This window comes from Rhododendron vialii, chromosome 4a (genome assembly GCF_030253575.1).
Source record: "Rhododendron vialii isolate Sample 1 chromosome 4a, ASM3025357v1".
NCBI lineage: Eukaryota > Viridiplantae > Streptophyta > Magnoliopsida > Ericales > Ericaceae > Rhododendron > Rhododendron vialii.
The window spans coordinates 4,247,532-4,257,428 of NC_080560.1; the positions used below are offsets into that span (position 1 = coordinate 4,247,532).

General features: G+C 38.0%; 1 long non-coding RNA gene across 3 annotated transcripts; it reads left to right on the plus strand.

Moving 5' to 3' along the window:
* The first annotated feature begins 792 nt into the window (after positions 1-792).
* Positions 793-9,206, plus strand: LOC131323423 (uncharacterized). Of its 3 annotated transcripts, XR_009199172.1 has the most exons (4): positions 793-900; positions 2,274-6,878; positions 8,252-8,318; positions 8,964-9,206. It is a non-coding gene; the product is annotated as an uncharacterized LOC131323423 (long non-coding RNA). The 3 variants fall into 3 exon arrangements; XR_009199173.1 differs by lacking the exon at positions 793-900 and having other exon boundaries at positions 2,178-6,878; XR_009199174.1 differs by lacking the exons at positions 793-900; positions 8,252-8,318 and having other exon boundaries at positions 2,178-6,878.
* The last annotated feature ends 691 nt before the right edge of the window (positions 9,207-9,897 follow it).

Below are 9,897 nucleotides of genomic sequence, written 5' to 3' on the forward strand. Positions count from 1 at the left end.
CTTAATTTGTTCAATACCACCACCATTCTTGACCCCCTTTAAATTTCCATGTATCAATGGGAATAGAGTACATCCATCAAGGAGACACCCTTTTGCAAATGGCAGTTATTTAGCAAAGAAGCATGTGACTGATATCAAACTAATTCATAATCCTTTCTGTCTAAATAAAAAATTCAATTCAGATTGAGCAAATAGAAAGCTACATCACCACAGTCCTCTTAGGGATAATCCCACAAATACTCTCTAACAAACCTTTGGACCAAAAATATAGATTCAGTCATTCAGTTTTTTTTTCAGTGCAACAGCAAGAAACATACCTATTGTTTGGTGGAACGGAGAGTCTCACATGGCATTATGGGGCTGGGAGAGAGATTTGAGATTCGACTCTCTTACAATTTTCAAAGTCTAACTGCAGCAAAATGAATTCACACTTAGAAGACTCATAAATGAGCTGAATGGAACAAACTTATTGGGGCCATAAGAGCAATATATTGAATACATACCAGTTTGACCAGAGTAGTCTCACGTAAGCCATGCATTCGCAACTTAGATCGAATCCAATAAATAAGCACACAATTTATGGCTGCTATTGTAATACCCGTCCCGGTTATTTAGTATTTTAAACTCATATTTTAATTGAATTATATGTTTCTGGGGTTAACCTACATGTAGTAGAAGCTCGAGGGCTTTATATGTGATTTGCGAGTTGGAGTATAAGCTGTACATGGTTTCGTTTGCATACGATAATTTTCCTTTGGACCAAATAATATCCAGGGAGATATTTTCTCCCTCACTCTTATCATTTCACGCAGGGGAGAGAGAGAGAGAGAGAGAGAGAATCGGACGGAGAAGAAGAGAGGAAGAGGAGTTAGGATTTGAAGCCGTTTATCTTGAATTAAGGTTTGATCTTGTTAATTCTTGCTTCCTAGTTCTTGATTCCACACTTCTCTTGCTTCAATTCATGTCTTAGCTTGGTGTATGCATGCTGATTTGGGTGTGTTTTGAGTTGTTGAGATGGGTTTTTGGGAGAATTTCGTGGGGGTTGTGACTGCTGTCAAAACCTAGAAAATCTGCAGAACAGGGTCTCGGTTTTTGGGGATTTCCGTCTTCTTAAACTCAGAATTGAGTCTTGGTTCCTTCTTATGAAATAAAGTAGACTTGAGGCTTGTTCTTTTTCCCCTAGAATCACAAGAAATCGTTAAGAATTCAATTTATAGTGATTTTTAGAATACTGCTCTGCAATCTGGAAATCTGGGCAGCTTGCAAAGCTGCGTCTTTCATCATTTTTTTTAGTTAAACGACTCTCCTAGTTATGGGTCCTTGTGAGTCTGAAATATTGATAAGTCGGTGACGTTTTGGCGTTGAAATTACCAAAAAGTATGGAGTATTCGATTTTTAATGAATTTTCGAACACGGACTTTTCTGCTGGAAATTGTGCTTCGCTGCACAGAACTTTTGAGTTTGAAAGTGATTTTGACTAGGTTTCTTCATTGTGAAAAATCTGGGAAAAATCAGGGATGAACGTTGGTGTGTGGTAATGGTGTGTACCAAATTTGGGATTTATTAGATGCATATTCTAAGTTTGGCGGATGTTACAAGTTGATGTGTCCCTGCTGAGTTTTGTATTTGCTGCACTGACACATTTTGAGAAAATGATCATATCTTTTAGCTCGGGTATCGGGTTAGCGCACGGGTTGTTGATTCTGAAACTAGACTCGTATGTATTTTGGAATATGTAAAGGTTGTGGCTTAGTTTGTACCAGGTTAAATCAGTTTTTGATTTGAAGTTGATAGACGTGCTGAATCTGTGATTTTGAATAGATTTTTGTGTAACTTTGGACGAGCATAACTTTGTTGTCCGGACTCCGTTTTTAACAAATTTTATATCAAAATTCATGTACCGGAGGTGTACTTTCTAATAGTGGTAGTCTGACTACCTGGTTCTAAATCAATAAGAAGTTATGGTCGAAATACAACAGGATGGTCATGGTTTCAAATCGATTTTAAGAGTTATATCATATTTATACTCTTACGTTTAATTGGGAGCACTTCTAAGCCTTAAGATGGACATATTTGTATTTGTTGGGTATTGTCTAATACCTTATTAGTTTTATAATTTGGTATCAAATGATTGGTAAATGGTTTAGGGGTGTTGGTGGCATTATTAACCTCATTTGACACTTGTTAGCATGATGAATGTATTATGGGGTGTATCATATATTTACTTAAACATTCCAAGGGATTCATATGCTGATATGGTAGCTTGTGGTTAGGTAACAAGCCGGTCAAATAGGAGGTGCCGAAACCGTAAGTTTGGTGTATAACTCGGTCGATGCAAAGGTGAGTGTGTCTGATATGGTTCTTCTCAATAAGATATTGCTATTGTTGTATGTATATATCTTGCTAATGGTGTTTTAGCTTTCAATATGATTATTGATATGTAAATAATGCGGTGGAGGTGATTATATATCAATGATATCATGCTAATCGAGGTTTAGCTATTGATATGGATATATGTGATGGAAATTTGTATACCATGCTATATGTTGTCTTAGCTAATGGTATGCATGCTTGTTGTATGTTGATTGTACCCGCGAAAGGATTGTGGAGTGAGTCACACCATATCGTGGGCCGTGCCGTCTAATTAACGGTGAATGGGAGTGTGGTGTGCGGGACACAATTCCTTGGGTACATGGGATGTGGCAGACGTGCCACTGTGTGTTGGTGTTTATACATGTGGTTATACGATTGAGTACTTATGTTGAGTTTCGTGTGATTTACATTCATGCCGTTATTGTTATGGGGTTGTTTATTGAATAATATTGCTATGTTTGGCAGATGTGGTGGTTATAACTAATGTACTCATATGGGTATTGCAGTTATGTTGGTGGTGAATATTCTTATTGATATTCTTTTGGGTATTGTGACATTTTATTGAGCATTTCTATATCTCACACACTCTGGCTTTCCTTTTTGGACTGCCAGGTAGCAGGTGGCTTAGAGTGGGTCCACTACTGGTCAACGCTTTGGAGAGTGCTGAGACTAGTCTCGGGTGATGTCGTTGGTTAGATTGTTGTGTACCTGATTCGTCTAGAAGTTAACCTAAATGTTTGTAATTAATTGGAGTGAGGGATATTTATTATAACTTGTGAGTTGAGGTTTTGGGCGTTGACTTGGTTGTATTTTAAGTAAGAAGTCTTCCGCTAATTTGTATTCTGATTGGTTGTAGAGTGTGGTGTGGTCTATTGTGTGGAATTTCACGTGGCCGCGCTGACTCGGGCCCACTCTGGGTGCCGTTTGCGGGGCGGGGCGTGACAGGTTGGTATCAGAGCTAGTACGTTCTAGTCTCTGTGTTGAGAGTCGATTGGGAATTTTGGTAGTGGACCATAGGTTGTTGTTACTGTCGAGAAGGAGTTAGTGGGTGGCTATCGTGGGAGTATTTAATACTTAGCACTATGTTTGTTGTTGGTGGTTTGAGTTGTTAAAGCAGGTTATTGATATGGCTCAGTTCAAGGAGCAACAAATGGTAATTCTTCCATGGCAGATTGTGCTGGCACTGACGGTGTCTTATGTGGGCCGTGTTTTGTGTGTTAGAAGTAAAGGGATTGGAGGGTTCATGACGTTATGGAGAGTATGTGCTTATGCATGTCAAAGGAACTCAGACTTTGTCGGATATGGTTATGAGGTATTTTCAATATTGAATTACGTTGGGTGTAAGTAACAGTAGATGTTGTGTTAAACTTATTTACTGTATTATCAATGCATAATATGCACTTGGTTGTATTGTTATGTAGTATGTCAATCTTGCTATATCGTAAGTTATCGTAAGTTGGCGGTGGGAAGATTCTTAAGAGTTTGAGAGGTACGTGCTAGAGATGGTTCATTTTGAATTTGGAAGGTTAGTGTCAAAGTTGTGGGTTTTGTGGTGAATTTTGAAAGATATTGAAAAAAAAGGGGGTGTGTGTGTGTATGTGGCAGTAGCATGGCTTCATTGGTGTGTGATTGGGTATGTGTATGATTTGTGCATGCTAAGAGGATGATACTCACATAGAGATATATGTATTGCTAGAAAGTTTAAAATGATTGTTATCCGTTCATGGTGTGGAAAGTGTTAAATGTGTAAAAATTGAAAACTTTTGGAATGTGTTAAACGTGTGTAGAGAATGTTAAACTTTCTAAATGAAGTGGATTTATTGAGTATGTACACATCTAGTGTGGTAATATTCTGGGCATAACGCCTAAAGAAATGTTAAGGGGATATGAATACTTCTGTTTAGTTGAAAAGATCAAATACGGTGGAAGTTGAAAATTTTACAGATAGTGGTTTCGTGTTGCGTTGAGCTTGGTGTATTTGGTTATAACATTACTTATGGAAATTTGAATAAGTAGTGAGTATGTATCTATATACTACTTGCATCTGGTTGTGTATGCGAACATGGCTAGTATGGTATTATGGATGTGGTATGTGGTATATCGTTGAAAAGTTAAAAGCACGTACGGAAGGGTTTCGTATTCTTTGGAAAATGTTAGAAACTACACTTGATAGTCATAGAAAATAAATTCATATTTGGTGTTGGAAATGACCGAAATGAATGTTTATGTATATGTGAAACATAATGGTTTAGTGTTACGTGAAGATGGTTTTATTGGTTCTATATGAACTAGTTTGTGATTGTGGTTATCTTTTGGGAGATAAGTGTTGGTGAGTATTTCTATGTCTTATTTCATGTACAGATGAGTTGGAAAACTTTAGTGAGTTAGTTGTCAAATGTAGCGATAAGGAATGAGATGAGAATATTTGGGGTATTAGTTGTTGGAGGTGGAGTAGGTAGGGGCGATAGTGTGTTTAATGGTTGAATTTGTGAGTTGGGAATCGCATGTTGGGCGAATGAGATCAAACAGAAGGGGAAATCAGCTACAAATGGTAACTGTGAATGTTGGGATGCTACAAGGGTGAGCTATGGTTGGGATTGTTCGGTTAACAAGTTGAAATGATACAAGTCTGGGGAAATACAAATCAGGTCGGGATTGAATTGTGTTGAGAGAATGGGCAATGCCTATAAGCAGTTGCAGTGGTCAGATGGAAAATGGGATAACTTCGCAGAAGTGAAACTGGGGCAGAGTGTTGGTGTTATTGAAAACCATTCGGAGAGAATGGAACAGGTATAACTTTATTGTTGTTTAATGTGATAACATGTTCATGTATTATGGCTTCGTGTCAGAGTCAGTCCAGTCGACTGGAGTGTCAGTGGTGTTGTGATGAAATAGGCAACGTGCCTATCAAATCACGACACGTCTTGCATATTGTCATATTCGCATGCCATCAATGATATATATATTGTGGACTAACCTTGTTTTGAAGGGACACGTTACAACAGAACTGAGTTTGGATTTCTGGAACAGAATTCGGGAGTGGTGCTGGGTTGACAATGAGACGTGGAACAGTGTTGAAATTTTGGTTGTGATGGAATGATGGAAAGGGCGTTGGGGTTTATGAGGGAATGCATAGAGGAAGTAGATTAAGGGAAGCATAGGTGATTGTTACGGTCAGATGTGAAATTTTAAGTGATAGTTGAGATACGATGGTAGTAAGTTTTGTGATGAGTTGAAGGTTAGGAAGATTAGGTGGGTTGTTGATTCGTGTTAGTATGTGTTGGGATGGATCGTATACTAGTATATACAAATTTCTTGAGGTGTTGTTTGTGTGTGATGGATGTGCTTGTTTGGTGTACCTAAGTGATAAAAAGGTTAGTGGAGCATGATCATATAATATGCATATAATATTGTTTCAAGATCGATGTTTGTTGGTGTATCAAGTAGTGTGATTATGCTAATTGATAGTATGAGGTTAAAACTTAATTTTCCTAAGAAGTTTATACTCATGTTTTGAGAGTGTGTGGTGGTATGGGAGTCATGAGAGTTTATTAAGTTGGTGCTGATGTTGAGATTGCGTTATATTGATTTTAACGAGAGTTTGGGAGTTTTGGTTGGAATTTACCCTATTAAAGGATAAGCTTATAAATTTCCTACGGTGGAATTGTGTGAAGATGAAAGTGGTTTTGGCATGTAGGTGTGTTGGGTGCCGTGATGTAAGTTAAGGGTTATGAGTCCTATTTGAGAGGCCGAATTGGTATTGAGTTAGTATTTGCAAGACTCTTTTAATTGGATTTGTCGCGAGTCGATGTGAAACAAGGAAGTTTTTAAATGAGAATCATAATGAGGTAATTTTCTATATGTTTTGTTTGCTCAAAGGCATGATTAGGAAAAAAGAGAGTTTTGGCTAGGAGGTGAAGGTGAATGAGAGTGGATTGCACGATGGTGTAATTGAACGAGTAGCTAATTTGTGGTTTTGTGCTTATATATCGTTTGTTAAAAGGTGATGTATATATCCATGGGTTATGAAGTTGCGTAGTTTAGCGATTTACTTGCTTGTGATGACGGTGTTTCTAGGATTGATCGTGAGTCAAGATTGTTTTGATAACCTATTGGTTTTGGTTGTCGCTGGTGGCTCTAATTTCGGGGACGAAATTTTCTAAGGGGGGGAGAGTTGTAATACCCGTCCCGGTTATTTAGTATTTTAAACTCATATTTTAATTGAATTATATGTTTCTGGGGTTAACCTACATGTAGTAGAAGCTCGAGGGCTTTATATGTGATTTGCGAGTTGGAGTATAAGCTGTACATGGTTTCCTTTGGACCAAATAATATCCAGGGAGATATTTTCTCCCTCACTCTTATCATTTCACGCAGGGGAGAGAGAGAGAGAGAGAGAGAGAGAGAGAGAGAGAGAGAGAGAGAGAGAGAGAGAGAGAGAGAATCGGACGGAGAAGAAGAGAGGAAGAGGAGTTAGGATTTGAAGCCGTTTATCTTGAATTAAGGTTTGATCTTGTTAATTCTTGCTTCCTAGTTCTTGATTCCACACTTCTCTTGCTTCAATTCATGTCTTAGCTTGGTGTATGCATGCTGATTTGGGTGTGTTTTGAGTTGTTGAGATGGTTTTTTGGGAGAATTTCGTGGGGGTTGTGACTGCTGTCAAAACCTAGAAAATCTGCAGAACAGGGTCTCGGTTTTTGGGGATTTCCGTCTTCTTAAACTCAGAATTGAGTCTTGGTTCCTTCTTATGAAATAAAGTAGACTTGAGGCTTGTTCTTTTGCCCCTAGAATCACAAGAAATCGTTAAGAATTCAATTTATAGTGATTTTTAGAATACTGCTCTGCAATCTGGAAATCTGGGCAGCTTGCAAAGCTGCGCCTTTCATCATTTTTTTTAGTTAAACGACTCTCCTAGTTATGGGTCCTTGTGAGTCTGAAATATTGATAAGTCGGTGACGTTTTGGCGTTGAAATTACCAAAAAGTATGGAGTATTCGATTTTTAATGAATTTTCGAACACGGACTGTTCTGCTGAAAATTGTGCTTCGCTGCACAGAACTTTTGAGTTTGAAAGTGATTTTGACTAGGTTTCTTCATTGTGAAAAATCTGGGAAAAATCAGGGATGAACGTTGGTGTGTGGTAATGGTGTGTACCAAATTTGGAATTTATTAGATGCATATTCTAAGTTTGGCGGATGTTACAAGTTGATGTGTCCCTGCTGAGTTTTGTATTTGCTGCACTGACACATTTTGAGAAAATGATCATATCTTTTAGCTCGGGTATCGGGTTAGCGCACGGGTTGTTGATTCTGAAACTAGACTCGTATGTATTTTGGAATATGTAAAGGTTGTGGCTTAGTTTGTACCAGGTTAAATCAGTTTTTGATTTGAAGTTGATAGACGTGCTGAATCTGTGATTTTGAATAGATTTTTGTGTAACTTTGGACGAGCATAACTTTGTTGTCCGGACTCCGTTTTTAACAAATTTTATATCAAAATTCATGTACCGGAGGTGTACTTTCTAATGGTGGTAGTCTGACTACTTGGTTCTAAATCAATAAGAAGTTATGGTCGAAATACAACAGGATGGTCATGGTTTCAAATCGATTTTAAGAGTTATATCATATTTATACTCTTACGTTTAATTGGGAGCACTTCTAAGCCTTAAGATGGACATATTTGTATTTGTTGGGTATTGTCTAATACCTTATTAGTTTTATAATTTGGTATCAAATGATTGGTAAATGGTTTAGGGGTGTTGGTGGCATTATTAACCTCATTTGACACTTGTTAGCATGATGAATGTATTATGGGGTGTATCATATATTTACTTAAACATTCCAAGGGATTCATATGCTGATATGGTAGCTTGTGGTTAGGTAACAAGCCGGTCAAATAGGAGGTGCCGAAACCGTAAGTTTGGTGTATAACTCGGTCGATGCAAAGGTGAGTGTGTCTGATATGGTTCTTCTCAATAAGATATTGCTATTGTTGTATGTATATATCTTGCTAATGATGTTTTAGCTTTCAATATGATTATTGATATGTAAATAATGCGGTGGAGGTGATTATATATCAATGATATCATGCTAATCGAGGTTTAGCTATTGATATGGATATATGTGATGGAAATTTGTATACCATGCTATATGTTGTCTTAGCTAATGGTATGCATGCTTGTTGTATGTTGATTGTACCCGCGAAAGGATTGTGGAGTGAGTCACACCATATCGTGGGCCGTGCCGTCTAATTAACGGTGAATGGGAGTGTGGTGTGCGGGACACAATTCCTTGGGTACATGGGATGTGGCAGACGTGCCACTGTGTGTTGGTGTTTATACATGTGGTTATACGATTGAGTACTTATGTTGAGTTTCGTGTGATTTACATTCATGCCGTTATTGTTATGTGGTTGTTTATTGAATAATATTGCTATGTTTGGCAGATGTGGTGGTTATAACTAATGTACTCATATGGGTATTGCAGTTATGTTGGTGGTGAATATTCTTATTGATATTCTTTTGGGTATTGTGACATTTTATTGAGCATTTCTATATCTCACACACTCTGGCTTTCCTTTTTGGACTGCCAGGTAGCAGGTGGCTTAGAGTGGGTCCACTACTGGTCAACGCTTTGGAGAGTGCTGAGACTAGTCTCGGGTGATGTCGTTGGTTAGATTGTTGTGTACCTGATTCGTCTAGAAGTTAACCTAAATGTTTGTAATTAATTGGAGTGAGGGATATTTATTATAACTTGTGAGTTGAGGTTTTGGGCGTTGACTTGGTTGTATTTTAAGTAAGAAGTCTTCCGCTAATTTGTATTCTGATTGGTTGTAGAGTGTGGTGTGGTCTATTGTGTGGAATTTCACGTGGCCGCGCTGACTCGGGCCCACTCTGGGTGCCGTTTGCGGGGTGGGGCGTGACAGCTATAGTGTACAAGTGGCATAAGACACATAAAATAATCAAATAAGTGAAATAATCAACAACTACTGCTTGAGGGGAGCCAATGCAAAACCCCTAATTAATTGATACTTTCATAAGAATCAAAGGCACTTCAACATAGCAAACACAATAGCCAACTCTGTTACTTTGTTCATAGTGAATAATCGCATAAAACTCAGCACCAACTGATGTAACGTGGATTACCGATAGTTATCTTGAAGCTTTTTTTAAGAATCAAACAATTCAGCACTAATTGATTACCTACGAATGCCGAATGGTAAGAATCCAAAGTAAGCTCTTCACAGATTTTTTCCAAAGCATGAAGTTACCCCAAAGGTAACCATGATAGCTCTCCACAGATTTTAATATAACTTTTACTTTCTCTCCAAGCCAGCTCTTAGGTACATAAAAGCTAAACCCACCCCGACAAAGATATCCTTTCTGCTAGTATGTGAGAGAGAAAGAGAAGCACCACATTCCTTTGTATCATGTGTTTTAAAAAGGAATTACCCAAGCTTTCCCATTCCAAGCCCCAAGCTTCTCAGGTTATTCACAACCTTTTCTAAAAAATAAACGTGAAAAAAG